This window comes from Chiloscyllium plagiosum, chromosome 3 (genome assembly GCF_004010195.1).
Source record: "Chiloscyllium plagiosum isolate BGI_BamShark_2017 chromosome 3, ASM401019v2, whole genome shotgun sequence".
NCBI classification, from domain to species: Eukaryota; Metazoa; Chordata; class Chondrichthyes; order Orectolobiformes; family Hemiscylliidae; genus Chiloscyllium; species Chiloscyllium plagiosum.
In genome coordinates, this window is record NC_057712.1 from 64897714 (window position 1) to 64917090 (window position 19377).

A 19377-nucleotide genomic window follows, 5' to 3' on the forward strand; every position below is an offset into this window, starting at 1 on the left:
ACACATGGGATGTGTATGCAGTTGTCTTATTTCCCTGGAGGCCTAACCCATCAATAGAATGGAATGGCAGATTTTGCAAATGACTGGTTCTTGGGCTGTGACACTCAGAGGCTTGAATGTGACAGCAGTAAAAACCAGTCAATGAAAAGCTGATTCAAAGGAGAAGACTCCAGGACTGAAATATTCAAAGACTCATGAAAGGGAAGAGAAGTGAGTGAAAATCTCACTCTCCTTTCCCTCTGCATTAATATCTGGTCTAGGGTAGAATCTAACCGATCAAAAAGAGAATGAAAAGAATTCTAAAGACAGTTCTGGAGGTGAGGAAACATAAACTTCTCTATGACTTCCAAGGTTAGAATTTCTCTTTTTGTGGGGAGTAGTATCATTTCAGCACTTGTTGCAGCATGTGTTTGCTGAAGTAACAGCATAACATCCTGAGTGCTCCATAAGAAGCATTGACCTAGAAATAAACTGCTGGACTCGGGTTTGTTGGAAATTCCTGTGTAACACTCTGGCCTGCTAGCTTACTTGAATAGTCAACCTTATTCAATCTCAGAGTTTCTCCATTATTAACACAGGAATAATTTTTAAAATCTCTCTCCTCAGGTTTTCAATTTGAAGAAAAGTTCACTAATATTAACTGTAGCAGAAAGTTTTCTTCAGCTAATTGTTTACTGTGAGTTTGCTAGTCTGTACATTTTGAACAAGGGAGTTTTTTGAACCATGAATACTCTTGTGTCAAATTGGGTAAGAGCACCATGGTTGAGTGCAAGGCTTGTAAATATTTTGGAAGCTTCTCATTTTCAGCCTGAAAGGCTTTATTGTATAGTTTGACTTCTAGTTGCTGGGCTGTAAATTCAGCAGTCTCATTGAGCTGGCATGTGACAATTCCTGTGGATTTTTGATCTGTTCAAGCTCATTTTTGTGCTCATTTTTAAGCAAAGCTCAATGTACTGGTTTTGTAAATGTTGCCTGAAAGATCTGTCCATTGTTACCACTGTAACAACAATAACATCTTGAGTGCTCCATAAGGAGTATTGACCTGGAAATAAACTGCCAGGGTTTGTTGGAAATTCCTGTGCCTGCTAGCTTGCTTGAATAGTCAACCTCATTCAATCTCAGAGTTTCTCCATTATTAACAAGGGAATCATTTTTAAAATCTCTCTCCTCAGGTTTGCAGCTACAGTTGCCATTGAGGAATACTAACTTCTGTATGTTAAATATTGGCATGATCCGGTTTGTACTTAACCATCACTTTTTCTCTAGATAATTTTATTATTAGCTGCTTAAAGTTGTTATACTATGGTTGTAATTTATGCTGAAGCACTGTGATCACTTACCTGCATCTGTCAAGATCTCTCTGTAACTCCATAACCCTAGAGTTCTCAGATTCTGTGGTCATTTTTCCTGGATATAGAGATTTGTGAAGTCTCACTTGCTTTCATTAGTGATCAAACTAGCAAGAGGTTTGGTTCTTCCTTTTCAGTATTGGTCTGGTCTTCCCTACTTATTAATAAACATTGATCAACAGAAACTCACAGAACTGTAATAGAAACTTATCAAGATTAAATTAAAATGTCACCTCTGGAAATGATGATACCTTTCAACTCCCAAGAGCATAGCCAGTTCTGCATTGGGAAAACAAATCTTCATCTAGCTATGATGACAATCACTGTCATTGTATCTTCTTGTGAAATAAGTAGATAATGTTACTTATTCTTTACCTTTTTCAAGACAGGACTGATTTTCCTTAAAAGAGACAGTCGGATTTTGAAGAACAGTGTAAGCCCCGCCACCCCACCACCCTGAATCCAAAAGTAGAGAATGTTCCAAATATTCACACTCCAGTAAATTGTCAACCTGTGGTATAACCTCTCAAACTGTGACCATCTGCAAAATTGGCAAACCAAGGTCTGGAAAGCCCTGTGGTCAACTCCTTCATTGTATTATCGCTCATTGTTTTGAGAAAAATTTGTGGTCCCCATCACATTCTCATAATGTTAGGATGGGAGTATCTGTAGTGGAGGGTCCTTCTTAACACACTGAATTGAGATCAGACTCTTTAGTATCTGCTAACTAAAGAATATTTAAGACTGTACAAGCAGTTCTGCTTAATAAAACATTACGATGATAGGAAGGATGTAAAACATTTCTGTAATCTATCTCTCATTATGGTAAAATGTAGCAATATACTAGCCTTTTATTCTGGTTTTAGTACTTCCTAAGACTGAAATTTGAATGGTAAACAATTTGAGGATTTTTGGCTTCTATCCTGCCATGGCATCAGAAACATTGATTCATCTGTTCCATATTCAATTTGAATTTAGTTTTATTGTCACTTATAATAATTTATGCATACCAGGATTTGTTTTAATTGAACTTTCTAATCAGGGGAATTGAAATTTTGCTACGGGCCCACCACATTTCCCAATTGGAGTTCATCCTACCCATCTGTTTTTCTTATTGCTGGCACTCCTATAGCCTGCTACGGACTGTGTTTAATTCTCTGTGTTTCGTAATATCTGTGACATTATCTCCCACTGTTTTTGCATTATGATCCTGGCAGAGTTGGGCTCAGACCAGCAAGATTCCTTCAGGGGATGGGCCATGCCCTATTTCCTTGTGCATTTGCAGTCAATGATTTAAGCATGCTCATTTCTTCCTCAGCTCTGAAAAGTTTTGAATTTCTATGATGTTTTACTCATTGGTTGCTTCTTGTTGCTTCTACTTACTCTAATGTGGGCTTTTTTTTGATGTTGCGTCAGCTTCTGTGTGGGCTTTACTTTTCCATGGCTCAGCATCTTGATGACCACTGAAGTCCATCACTCACTGCCAGTAAGCTACACCACAGGTACTTATCCCACCAGTGAGTTCAGATCACCAGAATGATCTTCTGCTGTTGCTGGGCTTCATTTGGACTGACCATTGCAATAATGTGAGATCTGCAATCTTGTCAGTGAACAGCATGCTTAATGAACATAACTATGTACAAAGAATGGTATAAGAGGACACTTATTATACCCCTAGGCTCCAGTTCCACGTGATCTAACATTGTTATGACAGCTTGCTTTACATATATGTAATAACTATTCCTAGAATACCTTTACTCTCCACTAAGCTAAGAGCCAGCAAAGGGCAACAGATATTGGTTGGAGATACTTATTGGCCTCCAAAAAATAGGGGTAGTGTAAGCCATGGCATTAATCAGGAGATAATGGAAGCACGGAGAATAGGTGACAGAGTTATGATGGGTGCATTTTGAGTGAATAAACCAATTGAGGTCAGAAAATGTGGAGGATGGGTTTCTGCAGTTTGTTATGGATGGTTTTCTATAGCAGTATGTTGAGCCAATCAGACGATAAGCTATTTTAGATTTAGTGTTATGTAATGAAAATGGCTAATTAACAATCTTGATGTAAGGGAACCATTATGGATGAGGGACCACAATACAATTGAATTTTACATTATGCTTGAAAGTGATATAGTTTAATCTGAAGCAAGGGTGTTAAATTTCAATAAGGGAAATTATGAAGGCCTGAGACATAAATTAGCTGAGGTGGATTGTAGACATGAGTGTACACATGCAATAGCTGGTCTTTAAAGAACAATTACATGATTTATAGCAATTATTCATTGCTTCAAGATGCGAAAAACCAAAAAAGACAGTCCATAGCTCACAAAGGAAGTTAAGAAGTTAAATATTGTTTTAAATAGAAGGCTTATTAAGTTCTCATAAATAGAAGTGAACCTGAAGATTGAAAAGTGTTTTGAATATAGTTAAGGAAGACTGAGAAACTAATAATGAAAGGGAGGTTACACTATGAATACAATCTAACAAAGAAACATAAGATCAGATTATAAAACCTTTCTCTGATACGTAAAAAGGAAACATTCGACAAATGAATGATAGAGCCAGTAGAAATTGTAATGGGAAATTGCAAAGAATTAACTTTTTATCGGCAGCATCTATGGAGAAAAAGCAGAGGTAATGTTTTGAGACTAGTGACCCTTGTTCAGAACTGATAGTAGAGAGGAAAAGTGGCATATATGCTGAAAACATGGGGTGGGCATGAGTCCCTTAGAGTTAATGTTTTGAGTCCAGTGACCCTTCTTTGGAACTGATAATAGCTAGGAAAAGGTGGCATGTGTACTGAGGACAAGGGGTAGGGAGTAAGGGAATAGAAAAAAGTGAATGAACCGACATAGAGAGAAATCTACAAAGGGAGACAAAGAGACTCATGCCACCCCATGTCTTCAGCATATATGCCACTTTTCCTCTCTACTATCAGTTCTGAAAAAGGGTCACTAGTCTCAAAACATTAACTCTACTTTCTCTCCACATTCTGGACCTGCTACGTCACTGCAGCAATTTTCTGTTTTCGTTTCAGATTTACCCCCCCGGATGTTGATAATGGGGAATTCAATGATGGTAATGTAAAGTGCCAATGGTTAGATTCTCTCTTATTAGAGATTGTCATTACCTGACACTGTGTGGTGCAAGTGCTACTTATCATTTCTCTTCTCAAACCTGGATATTGCTCAGGTCTTTCTGCATTTGGAAATGGATTTCTTCTGCATTTGAGGAGTCACGAGTTGTACTGAACATTATGCAATTATCAGTAAACATCTCCAATTATGACCTTTTGATGGAGAGAAGGTCATAAGACATAGAAGCAGAAATTAGGCCATTCAACCCATTGAGTCTGCTCCACCATTCAATCATGGCTGATAAGTTTTTCAATCTAACTTTTCCGCTTTCTCCCTCTAACATTTGATCCCTTTGGCAATCAAGAACTTATCTATCTCGGTTTTAAATATACTCAATGACTCCACCTGCACAACCTTCTGTGGCAATGAATTCCACAGTTCTACCACACTGGCTAAAAAAGTTGATAAAACAGCTGAAGATGGTTGGGGCTAGGATAGTACCCTGTGGAACTTAGGGCTCCTGTGGCAAAGTGGTAGTGTTCCTATCTCTGGGCCAGAAGGCTTGGGTTTAAGTCACACCTGTTCCAGAGGTATGTAATAACATCTCTGAACAAGTTAATTAGAAAATATCTACTCTGGAGAACTTCTGAAGAGATCTTCCTGAGCTGAGTTGACAGAACTCTAACAACCACAACCATCTTTCTTTATGCCAGATATGATTCAAACTAACAGAGCTTTTCCTCTGATCCCTATTGACTTTCATTTTACTAGAACTCCTCGGTGCTACATTTGATTAAATGTAGCCTTGATGGCAAGGGCTGTCACTCTCACCTCACATCTGGAATTTGCTTTTTTTGTCATGTTTGAACTAAGGCTGCAATGAGGTCAGAAGCTAAATGCCCCTGGAGCAACCCAATCCGGGTGTCAGTGAGCAGGTTATTGCTAATCAAGTGCTGTTTGATAGCACAGTTGATGACATCTTTTATCATTTTACTCATAATTGACAATTCTATTGCAGGAACACTGTCAGGGCCCAAAGCCTTTGAAGTATCCAGTGCCTTCAAGTGATTCTTAATATCATGTGGAGGGAATTGAATTGCCTGGAGATTGATTTCCAATATGATTATTTTGTTCCTGTTTTCACTGAGGAAGATAGAAGAAACTTCCCAGAATTAGAGATCCAAGTGATTGGGAAGAATGAGTTGCTGAAGGAAATTAGTTTTGGTGAAAAAGTTTAGTTGGAGAAAGTAATGAGGCTGAAAGATGTTAAGGCCCTGAGATCCCATATTCTACATCCTACATTGTTGAAGAAGGTTGCTGTAGAGTTAGTTGATGCATTTGGTGATCATCTTCAAAAAGTCCACAGATTCAGGAATGATTCCTCCAGTTCAGAAGTTAGCAAACATCACTCCACTATTTAAGAAGGGAGCAAGAGAGGAAACAAGGAACTATATACTTGCTAGCCTTACATGGTCAGTAGGAAAAAAAACTATCACAATGGATGTAATAAATAGACATTTGGATAATAATAACAACCATTCTGAGGAAGGGTTACTTGACCTGAAATGGTAATTCTGATTTCTCTCCACAGATTGCTCAGACCTGCTGAAATGTTTCAGCAACTTCAGTTTTTGTGACATGGTTAATTATAATCTGATTGGACACAGTCAGCATGGGTTTGCAAATAGGAAATTATATTTGATGAACTTGTGAAGTTATTTGAGGATAATGCTAATAATGTTAGTAAAGAGCAGTCTATGGACATCATACACTTGGATATTCAGATGGCTTATGACAAGGTCATTACAGGAGGTTGATAAGCAAACTTAAACCACATAGGGTAGGAGGTAATGCATTGGCATCGATTAATTATTGGCTAGCAGGCAGAAACAGATGATAGTAATAAATAGGTAATTCTCATGTTGGCATTCTGTTACTAGTGGAGTACCACAAGGATTAGTACTTAGTATCCCAGCTGTTCACAAACATATGAATGATTTGGATGACCATATTTAACATTTTCAAATTTATGGATGACATAAAGCTATGAAGTAATTTGTGTGTGAGAGAGATATAAAGCAACTTTGGGAAGATTTAGATAGGCTTAGTGAGTGGGCACAAACATAACAGATGGTATGTAATGAAAATATGAAGTTATCTACTTTGGCAGGAGGAATAGCTGTGCAAAGTATTATTAAATGGAAAGAAGTTGGAAAGTATATATTTACAATGAGACCTAGAAGCCTGTTGTCAATAAGTCAATGAAGGTTAACCACCTGGTGGAGCAAGCAATGTGGAAGGTAATGGCAAGCTTGGCAAGATGTACCTTGATCGAGAGTACGGTGCTGGAAAAGTACAGCAGGTCAGGCAGCAGCATCTGAGGATCAGGAGAATCGACATTTTGGGCATAAGCTCTTCATCAGTCATTCCTGTTGATGGGCTTATGCCCGAAACGTCAATTCTCCTGCTCCTCGGATGCTGCCTGACCTGCTGTGCTTTTCCAGCACCACACTCTTGGCTCTGACCTTCAGCATTTGCAGTCCTCACTTTCTCTTCCAAGATGTACCTGGAGTATTGTGTGCAGTTTTAGTCTCCCTATCTCAGGAAGGATATTATTGCTCCAGAGAGAGTGCCACAGGTGTTTCCCAGACTTGTTCCCAGATTGTGAGACTGCCCCATGAAGAGAAATTGAGCAAACCGGCTCTTTTCTTTCTGGAGTTTCAAAGAATGAGAGATAATCTCATAGAAACATATAAAATATTCAAAGGGATGGACAGGGTTGATGCAGGTTAAATGTTTCTGCTGGCTGGGGAGTCTACAACCATGGGTCACAATATAAAAATGAGACAGATGCATTTAGAACTGAGATGAGGAGAAAGATGTTTATTCCAAGGATTGTGAATCTTTGGAATTCTCCACTCCAGAGGGTTGTGGAAGCATAGTCTTTGAGTACATTTAAAGTAGAAATTGATAGATTTCAGAATGCCTCAGATGTAAAAGGAGATGGGGAGAGTTTTGGTAAAAGACATTAAAGTGTTTGATCAGCAATGTCACTATTATATGGCGGAGCAGGCTCAAGGGGTTGAATGGCCTACTGCTGTTCTTATGTTCCTATAGCTGGAAACAAAGTAGTGGTGAGCAATTGTTCTTTGGATTTGAAGAATGTATATAGTGCAGTTCACCTGGAACATGTTAGGACCCTTATTGTTCCTAATATATTTTAATGACCTATCTTGGTGAACAGGGCACCAGTTAAAAGTTCTGGTAGAACTTCAAAATGAAAAAAAAAGACAGTTAGGTGAAATGAGCAGAAGAAAAATTTCATGCTGAGAAGTATGAAGTGATTCATTTTGATAAGAATACCACAGAGTGATCATATGAAATAAAGAGTACAGAAAAGGTAAAGAATGCAGTTAATAAAGCACATGGCATTAAGTGTTCTTCTTTAGGGACACAGAATCCAAAAATAAAAAAGTTACGTTAACTCAGTATAAAATATTGTAGCAGTGGTTCCACAGGTTGATGCAACGTTGAGGGCCTAAGGACCTGTACTGCGCTGTAATGTTCTATGTTCCATGTTCATTGCATCCAGTTCTGAGCACTTAACTTTAGGAAGGATGTGAAGAAATAAGATGGGATGCAGAAAAGATTCATGAGAATGTTTCCTGGAATCTGAAACTTCAGTTATGTTGAATGATTGAGAAGTTGAACATGCTTTTCTTGGAATAGAGAAGGTTGAGAAGAAATAAAGGTATTCAAAATCGTGAGGGATCTGAACAGAGTAGATTTGGATAAACATCTCCTATTGGTAGAAGGTTTGAGAACTAGAGAGCAGTTTTGAGGTAATTGGCAAAAGAAGCAATGGTAATATGAGGAATACCTTTTGCACGTGTTAATTTTGGATCAGAGTCTCTAATGGCATTGTGACTGGGAGTTAGCCTGCACATGGCTTTTCTGTGATAAATGTTGTAAACATACATACTTACAATAACAATTGTTGACATAAAACTTTTTGACAACAGCAAAATAAGATTTTATAGGCAGGATTTTAAAAATTTTATTATTTTTTAATGTGGGCATTGCTGCCAAGGTCACATGTATTGTGCCTGCGAGACGGTTATTTTGAGCATTTTTCTGAAATGGATACATATTGGAAATGGATCAGAGATGTGCCATGAGGGTTTTTTAGAGCTGGAACATGTCTGATGCTAATGTCTGCAGACATGGGGTACATGTGACCAATGCATGTTGTCAAACTATTCTCATAATGTTGGACTGCCAGCATTTTGCCCCTGGAACAATGAAAGGACAATAATAAATGTCCAAGTTGTCTGCAAGTGTTAGGTGCTGGCGTTTCCGTATACCCACTGCTTTACCTTCTCGGTGACAGAGATCACAAGCTGGAATGTCCTTAAAGAAGCTTAGACAGGCTACTGCACTTCATAATGCTGATAACATGCATTGCACCAATGGGGAGATTGGAATGTTTCAGGTAATAAATGGATTGTAAATAAAACAGACAATTTAGAGCAGAATCTTGCAAGGACCTGAAAGACACAGAAATGTGGCAGAATCACAAGAACTCCAGTGAGGCCAATCTAGATGTCAGGAACAACTCACTGCAAGTTTTTCACTAAGTTCCATGTGTCAAGATGACTAGTTTGTTAGGCAGTGGCAAGTTAGCAATTAAGGGTATTATGCTTGTTAATGATCTAATTAACTGCAAATTTTGTCTCATTAATTTGCTGTTTTCTATTCTGCTGCGAGTAAATTGGATGCTAAGAATTCGTGACATGGAAAGCAGTAAGGCTACCTGGCAACTTTACTATGGCTTAAAAATGTGTAGCAGGAAAAGCGCAGCAAGTCAGGCAGCATCAAAGGAGAAGGAGAATCGACATTTCGGGCATAAGCCCTTCTTCAGGAACTTTACTATGGCACTTGCTCTGAAGGTTCTCCATATTTGTCCCACTAACATCTCAGGGCACACTCCATGGGCATTGGTCACATGTACCCCATGTCTGCAGACATTAGCATCAGACATGTTCCAGCTCTAAAAACCCTCATGGCACATCTCTGATCCATTTCCAATATGTATCCATACTTCAATGCTGCACATTGGTATAATGTAATGCTGCAGTAAGGACACTGTGCACTCAGGGGCATGCACCTGGCTCATGGACTGGACCAAACAGCCTTTTCACTCGCTGTCATTGCAGTTACTCAATCTGAACATGCCTAGATGCTTTTCTCACTCACTCAGACACACCAGGCTCACAGAACTGCTGTATTACCACATTGTTTTGTGCAGAGTAAGGGAGGCAGCTAGTCATAGTTGTCAGCAGTCCTCAATCATGACAAGAGAAATAGCTTTTGTTCAGGGGGTTCTGGCAAAATCAGTTGAGAGCAGACTCTGATATAAATCCAAGAGCTTGGACACAGTCAGTCAACTGCTCGGGGAAGTCAAAGTCAGGGTACTCTCCTTGTAAGGGGTGAGGAGCTGAACGTTGGGAAGCCCACTACTCACCTTGGATATGGTCAAAGGTCGAATGGAGATAGAATTGGACAAGAGGGGTGCTATAGTCCCTGGCCCTATGAGGCCTATGGGACCACAGAGCCACCATGCCATTTTGGCAGAGTTGAAAATGATGCTGAAGTTCCCTTTCTTTGGATTCTTTGTCCCTCAGAGTCTTCAACTGAATTCATACATTGGACAATCTTCAAATTCAGATTTCACTGATAGCTTTGACGTATCTCACTGAAATATTGTCTGGAATACTTAAAGGCAGCAAATTGGATTATCACCCCCTCTGAGCACAAACTCAAATTGTGATTACTTAGATGTAATTGAGGCTGCGTCTTCTAGCCTTGGAATACCTGCAGATTTGTCTCTAAAAACTGAATGAACACTATTTTATCTCATTTTAATACAGAATTGCAATTATAAGGATGAATATATTTTAAGGTTCATTATGGTATATTTTATGGCATTGAATTAAAGATTATGTCAACTCGCTGCACCAGCAGAAATGATCCACCTACACCAGAGACTTTTAATTGCTTGTTTAATAAAGCATATAGTAATTTAGATCATAACTTGCAAGCAGTGGGGACAAATGAAAGTATATTTTGTGACACATTTTTTTGAAATTAACATTAGTTAAGTCAGTGTTCAATGAGTGATTTGTTTCATGCTCATTTTTGACCTCTTCCATCACTGTCATATAATTAATGGTTTAAAAAAAAAGTGACTTCCACAGAAGCCTCAGTCTTTTATGATCTGAACTCTATGTTCTCACATGTACCACTTTTAGACTAATGTATCTTAGTGTATCCAAATTTAACAAAGAACCTTTAATTAAAATATAGAGCTAGATTTCATGCTTTCCTACCCAGCAGGTTGGAGACCTCAAAGTTCATAATATCCAGCTGATGCTGTCTATCACCTATATGTCCTACACTGACCTAACTCAGATTTTGCATTGGGGCAGAAGTAATGAAGGGTGACCTGCCTTTGTGACTATTGAAGCCCTTATATGGTCAATGCTCACTTCACGATCTCATCCTGTTCCTATTGCTATTTTACCCATAGGCCATACCAAGCAAGTGGCTTGCAGTCTGATAGCTTTTGCTTAAAGGCCTAGGGCTGACCAATGGATGGAGAGAGGGTCAGAGTTGAAAAATGTGGTGCTGGAAAAACACAGCAGGCCAGACAGCATCCGAGGAGTAGGAGAATCGACGTTTCGGGCATAAGCCCTTCTTCAGGAATCATGCTTATGCCCGAAATGTTGATTCTCCTGCTCCTCGGATGCTTCCTGGCCTGCTGTGTTTTTCCAGCACCACATTTTTCAACTCTGGTACTCCAGCATCTGCACTCATCACTTCCTCCGGAGAGAGGGTCAGTCCTACTTTGCAAGTTCCCAGTGCTCTTGTTGGACGTGACCTATCCTCTCATTATCTTATTATCCCCCAAGGTCACGGAGACACAGACCCAAACACCTCTACTACCTTACCCTCCTCACCCAGAACCAACCTGCTAGCCTCGTCTTGTTGATATGCCTGACTTATGTTGGAGTCCAATCTTCGGTTTTTTGGGGGGACTGTCTGCTGTCCTAGCAGTATCCATTGTTCCTGACTGCCACTGTTGGGAAAATAGAATTGCCAGTCAATTAATTAGCAGACAGTTCTCTAAGATGGGACTTCCTCACAAAATATGAGTGAAAATCTCCCTTTGACCAAAATAACATTGCTCCCAGTGTTAAATTGCAGAAGTAGGCTATTGCTGCAGTGGATGGGCTTGCCACTGGCTTTATGATGGCTGTTGGGGACCAAAGCATCCAGTAAAGCCTTTGGTTTTCTAGAGAATAGTTGGTTCCCAAACTTTTCTTACTTGACCTTAAAGACGGGAAATATCAAGTTGTCGGGCCAAAGATTTCAGGTTTAAATAACTAAACTTAGTTAAGGTATAGGAACTGATGGCAAATGATTAATCAAAATTAGTTACATCATTACAACGCTCAAAACCAATTAAATTAAAACTAGTGCCAAAATACCATTTTGAGACATACATACTGTACAACTTGATAGCAGACAAAACAACAATATGCGTATGACTCTTTTGTTTTCTGTTACACCTGTGAGGTGGGATGGTATACATCATGAATGCTATGACATTAAATGAAAGGCCACCTGCCTGGAAAGATGGACATAAGATATCTTACGCTGTTATTTAAAGAAGAGCTAATATTCCTTGATGTAATGGCCTGAATCAATACCACCAAAGGTCAGATAATGAGTAATTTATCTCATTACTGATGTGTGTAAATATACTTCCATGCTTACCCACTAAGCAATAAAATGTTTCATTTGCATTGAAAAAGTATGGGATGCTGTTATAAAAATAATATCAAGCTTGTTCTTTCTTCGTCCTCCGTTCACCCATTGAATTTGGACCTTTTTCTCGAACTAAAAACTGTTGGATATTTTTCCAGTAAAGCAAGGTCAAAAATATTAGTTTTAGGAACCATTGTCTTATGAACAGAGGCTGACATTAGGAACCAGGGGTGGTGGTGTTGAATGTCCTATTGAAGAGAAAATGAGGTGTGCAGATGCTGGAGATCAGAGATGGAAATGTGTTGCTGGAGAAGCGCAGCAGGTCAGGCAGCATCTAGGGAACAGGAGAATCGACGTTTCGGGCATTAGCCCTTCTTCAGGAATGAAGAAGGGCTAATGCCCGAAACGTCGATTCTCCTGTTCCCTTGAATGTCCTATTGCCAAGTAAGGTGCAGCTGGAATTGAAGATACTTGCCCCATTTCCAAATCCTTTCTCCTGTCACAACCCATTGAACTGCAATTTTAACTTAAAGGCAAATGATACCTATCTGCTAGACTTCGGGCTAGACTTAAATGAGAGATGATTGCTAATTATATAGGTAAAATCTCTTGGGTCTCTTATTGTGATGAACCAGAGTTCCTGTTCCAATCATCTTTAAAATCATCACCTTCGGGTGGGTGTGAACTACCTGTTTGCATCTGGAACAAAATTGATCTCATACAAATGAGTCTCATATGTAACGTTGGCAGCCTGCTTGGCTTTCTTTGACAGTGTCTTTGTAGCTATCCATCACTACCATGAAGATAACATGACATTGCTGCAAAGGGACATTTTCTGTCACCCAGAAGCGGAAGGAGCAAAGATGAACTGAAGCAGTAGGACACTGGAAATATAGTTTTCCATGAAGCAAGGGACCATAGAGAGAGTTAGAGAATTAGATTAAATGTTCCCCTGCTGGTAGGTTTCAAGGTGGGCCCATGCTGAATACAGAAGATGGCCTACTTACCACCTACCCACAAGCTCCTGGCCCCAATACAATTTACCTGCAGTGGGAGTGACATTGGGTAATGTGGCCTTCTCTGGGACAATTGTGGGTATGCAACATCCATTTAATTAGCTCATCCTATCACTGTCAGGATTGAACCAGTGCTAAGAAGTCAATGTCACGTGGCTAGTCTTCCAGCTCCATGGGCCAGTGGTAGATTAGTGTTGACTTGCTGGGCTGATTGGAGGATCAAGCATATATTGTTACCATGAACCTTCCAGTTCCCACCACTGAACCCTTGCAATCTAGCCCCCATTGACTTCTTAATTCCCTTTCCCAAACACATCCTGACCCCCAAGCATTTACAAAGTTCTAATCTATCACTGAATGCCTCCTCAGTCCGCAATGCGGTTTTGGAAGTAACCACAGTGGTGTTACCAGTACTTGAGTGCTTTTGGCCTCTGATTGTTTGGCTCTCTGTAACAGGACTTCTGGACACTGAAGGGTGAAATTCTGCTTCCAGCCTACTATCTAATAAAAGGACATGGGACAGTCATTATTCTCTGTGTGGGTTCTCCCTAACATTTTAACCTTGTAAACAGGTTCTGTCTTGCCATGTATAATTCACATTGAAGAAGGCCATTTAACTCAAGAAGTCAATTTTAATTCTGCATAGATGAAGCTAATTAGTCCCATTCCCACACTGTATCCCTATAGTTCTGTAAATTTATTTCAATCAAATCCCCATCTGATTTCCTTTGGAAATCATTCATCATCTCTATCATTATTATACTTGCAGGCAGTGAGTTCTGTGATGTTAACAAAGAGGTAAAGGCTTCTTCATCATAGGTGAGAAAATCATGACTGGGCCTTTACTCTCCAGGGTTATTGATAGTGGGCATACCTCCGCTGTCCTAGAGTACACTACCATCCCTCTGGGTCAATGATGACAGCTGGTCTAGGGAAAGAAATTGTTAGAGAATCGGCCTTCCCTCTATATTGTCAACTCTATCTGGTGAGGAAATCTTAATTGACTTTATTCTCTCCAGTGAGGGGAAGTATATCTAGATTAATGTTGAAAAGCATAGGAAAGGCATTAAGTTCTGACTTCTGATTTTGTTTCATTCTTTTTCCATTAGACAGTTTGATTTTTTAATCCAAGCATTCGTCTCGCATGTGTCATTGTGAAATTTGGTGAGTAAAGGCAAGTTCTATTTTAACTCTTCAATCATAACAATGTATGCCGATGAGACCAATGACAAGAAACTCAGTTGGAAAATTAACGCTACATCAGCTTGTATCTGCCATAGTTATTGCAAGAACTGAATCGCTTTGTCCATGGAAATGTGAGGCTAAATTATTAATTGAGTTAAAATCTATTTCAGCTTTGTGTATAAGTCAGGTCCCTTGTAAACTGTCTTTAAAAATTCATGACTAAAAATAACTCCTATGCAATGTTGTGAAGATCTGTTGTTATATTTTTCTTATTTATAGTGCTATGCCATTAATTTTTCTCAGGACAGTACTGTAACCTATCATTCCATTGACATTTCAACATACAGAATGGGCAAATACATAAAATAAACTCTCACTTAGCAAACATTATAACTGAGCTCTTATGTGACCAACAAACAGTTGATCAGAGCTTTTTGTTTTGCATAGCCTTTTACGTTCCAAAACCACCTTCTGACTCTAGTAAATGGCATGAGAAGATGACTGCATGATCAGGAGGCTGACGTAACCTGGTATTTAAATGTCAACATCTAAATACAAATTTTCCCTAATCACAAGAGACATTGAGCTTAGATTTCTAAGAGCAACAAGTTAAATAAAAAGGAATTGGTTGAATATCAGTAAAGCATGAAACCGGAGCATGTAATATTTACAAAGTGCAAATGCAGGGTTCACCAGGAAGAGAATGCATAATTCAAATCAAAGTACATTTACAAAGGAGCAAATAAAGAAGCCATGCTATATTCCTAGCTTAAACTGTTGGAAAGAATTCTTAGTTTAATCTTAGTTCTGTTTCTGCAGTTTTAGCAATAATATCTTTCATTTAAACTCTAAACTTTAAAGAGAATCAAGAAAATAAGCTTCCAATGACTTTAACCAGACAACATCTGAAACGTTAATATCTATAATCACTGTTGAAGTAATGCATCTCTTTGAACTATCTATGTTAATCTGCTTCTCCCATTATCAGAAACAACAAATTAGTTTTAGACAGCTTCTAAAGTGTTTAATTAGCAATCTTTGTTGAAATAAATAAGTGAACAGAAAGTAAGAAATTCTTGCAAATCACTTGTAAAAATTTGCCCAGATAATTTTTTCTCATCTGGTCTCATTAATTCAAAGCAGCCAATTTCATATAGATTAATGATTAATGCTTGTATTCATCAATTTGCTGGTTTGATTGAATTACAAAATGTTGTGTGTGTAAATCTGCACAACTCAGGGTCACATAAGATTTTTTGTGCAGACTTATGTGTAAAATTGGAAGATTAGATAAATAATCAGATTTAATGAAGCTAATCTTTCTCGCTTTTGTTATTTTGGTGCTGGAAAATTCTCCCATAGTCTAGAATCTGATTCCTCACTGCTGGTTTACATGTTCCCAGTTAAGAGTAAACTTTGAACGGTGTGTTGATGGTTGACAGATATCTGCCCACAGGCAGCAGCTGGGAATTAAACTGACAATCAGCCAGCATTGGGCCTAATCACTGAGGTCAACTTCTGTCTGATGTATAAGACTGACAATGACCGGAGGAGATGAGTGAAAGGGAGATGGGAGAGTGAGCATTAGTCCATCCATTATTTTCAAACCCTACCTCTATTCCTCCCCTCACTGACTGTGGCTGTAATTGTGAGGTGATCATTGGGGCTGCAGACCACTGTTTGGTAAGAATGGCAGCAGTGGCCTCTTTTCATGTTGTGAGTTTATGAAATGTCTTCAGAAGGGATTTCCATCTTGAGGCATCCCCTTTTTCACATATCTCCTTGAAGCTCTTATTGTGAAAGTGGGACTTCTGATACATTGTGCAAGAAGTCCTTGCATTAGCCTGCTGAACTCATGACCTTCCTCACTACCTTTAATAGATGGGCAGACAGACAGTATCCTGCTGCTTCACTTGCTTCTGTAAATTTCTGTTGGCACCTGGAAATGCACTTGATTTCAGGATCCTGAGTGCAAAACAAAAATTCAGTCTTTGATGTTCATCCTGGTTGTTCCTTACTTCCCATCAGGAGATAAAACACAAATTATCACAGTTAAAGGTATCCAGAGTTTCTGATGGCCGAATAGTTGATTCTACAGGAAGATGGTAATTAAATCTGTGTTTACCATGGAGAAACTTGGGGAGGTCAGTGGTGATTTCTTAGAGGCAGTCCATATCACAGTAGAAAAGATGTTGGATTGTATTAGAGTGTATGAAGTGGATAAATCCCCTGATCCTGACCGGATATATCCAAGAACACTGCAAGAGGCTAGAGAAGAAATTGAGGGGGCCTTGGCTGATATTTTTGCATCGTTAGCCACAGGTGAGGTCCTGGAAGACTGCAGGGTAGTGAATATTGTGCCACTATTCAAGAAGGGCTGCAAAAAAAAAAACCTGGGAACTACAGACTAGCAAGCCTAACATTTGTGGTCATGATTTGGAGATGCCGGTGTTGGACTGGGGTGTACAAAGTTAAAAATCACACAACACCAGGTTATAGTCCAACAGGTTTATTTGGAAGCACCAGACAATCAATTTGAGGGCTGGAGGGCATCAGTTTAAGGTTATAGGGGAAAGAATAAAAGGGAACCTAAGGGGTAACTTTTTCACCAGAGGGTGGTATGCATACGGAATGAGCTGCCAGTTGAAGTTGTAAAGTGGGTACATTAACAGCATTTAAAAGGCATTTGTACAAATACATCGATAGGAAAGGTTTAGAAGGATAAGGACCAGGTGAAGGGAAATGGGGTTCGCGTGCATGTACATTTTGGTCGGCATGGACCAGTTTGGGCCAAAGAGCCTACTTCCATGCTGTAGGACTCTATGACCTGCAAAATCATCAAGGCAGCAGACTCTGAAGAAATTACCCTGTAAAATAATTTCAGTGGGAAACTCCTTTTTGCCTGAAGCCTTCTGAAAGTATCCATACAAATCAGAGAATTTGGAGTGTTCCTCTGCAGTTACGTTCATTGTTACTCAACCTCGTCTAACTTCTGAATAACAATTACACTGACCCTCCTGCATACTTCTCAATCTCCCTAGAACCCTTACACTTCCTAGATCCTAACCCACAGTTCCTTCTCTCCCCAACGACTCTTAGGACCATAAGACATTGCAGCAGATTTATGCCATTCAGCCCATCGAGTCTGCTCCTCCATTCGATTGTGGCTGATATGTTTCTCAACTTCATTTTCCTGCATTTTCTCGATTACATTTGATGACTCCCTTACTAATCAAGAACCTGTCTATCTTTGTCTCAAATGAAGTGAATGAATGGCCTCCATAGAAATGAGTTTCACAGATTAACGACCCTGTGGCTGAAGAAATTCTTCCTGATCTCAGTTCTATAAAGGGTTGTCCCTTCACTCTGAGGCTGTCCCCTTAGATCCTGGTCTCTCCTAATTGTGGAAACATCTTCTCCACATTCACTCAATCCAGGCTTCTCAGTATTCTGTAAGTTTCAGTTGGATCTTCCCCTCATCTTTCGAAACTCCACAGATAGAGTCATCAATTGCTCCTCAAGCTCTTCATCTCTGGCACCATTTTTGTAAACCTCCTCTGGTCTCCTTCCAACACCAGCACATCCTTCCTTAGATACAGGGCCAAAAACTGCTCACAATATTCCAAGTACAGCCTGATCAGAGCCTTATAAATTCCTGTTCTTGCATTCTAACCTTCTTGAAATGAATGCTAACACGGCATTTAATTTCCTAATTGCCAACTGAACCTGCATGTTAACCATAACAGATACCTGAACTAGGACTCCTAAGACTCTTTGTTCTTCAGATTTCCAAAGCCTTTACCATTTAGAAATAATTTATGCCTCTGTTCTTCCTACCAACGTGTATAACCTCATACTTTCCCAATTGTATTCCATTTGCCATTTCCTTGCCTACCTGGTCTGCCCAAGTCCTTCTGCAGCCTCCCCACCTCCTCTACACTATCTATCCTCTGCATATCTTTGTGTCATCTGAAAACTTAGAAACAATGCCCTCAGTTTCTTCATCCAGATTGTTAATGCAGATTGCAATATTTTTGGTCCCCATACTGACCCCCCGCAGAACTCCACTAGTCACCAGCTGACATCCTGAAAAATACCCCTTTATCCCCACTCTACCTTCTATCAGTCAGCTAATCCCCTATTCATTCTAGTATCCTGCTCTTAACAACATGGACTCACCTTGTTTAACAGCATCTTGTGTGGTACCTCATCAAACGCCTTTTGCAAATCCAACTAGATCACTGGCTCTTTGCCTAACTTGGTCTTTACCTCTTCAAAGAATTCTAATAAATTTGACAGATATGACCTCCCCTTGATGAAGCTATGCTGATTTGCCCCTAATTTACCATGCACTTCCAAGTATTCCACAATCTCATCCTTACTAAATGACTCTAAAGTCTTACCCACGATCATGGTCAGGCTGAGAGGCCTATAATTTCCTGAGTTCTGGCTCCTTCCCTTCTTATACAGGGCTGTTACATGGGCTATTTTCTAGTTGTCTGGTACCCTCCCTGAATCCAGTGATTCCTGAAAGATCATCACCAGTGCTGTACAATCTCCTCAGCTATCTCCTTCAGAACCCTGGGATGCGGTCCAACTGGTCCAAGAAATCTATCCACCCTCAGACCTTTCAACTTCCCCAGTACCTTTTCCTTAGTGACTACACGTACCTCTGTCCCTGACTCTCTTGAACCTCTGGCGTGGTACTGGTGTGTTCCACTGTGAAAACTAATGCAAAGTATTTATTCAGTTCCTCCACAATTATTTTGTTCTTCATTACTACTTATAGAGTCATAGAGATGTACAGCATGGAAGCAGACCCTTCGGTACAACTCATCCATGCCGACCAGATATCCCAACCCAATCTAGTCCCACCTGCCAGCACCCGGCCCATATCCCTCCAAACCCTTCCTATTCA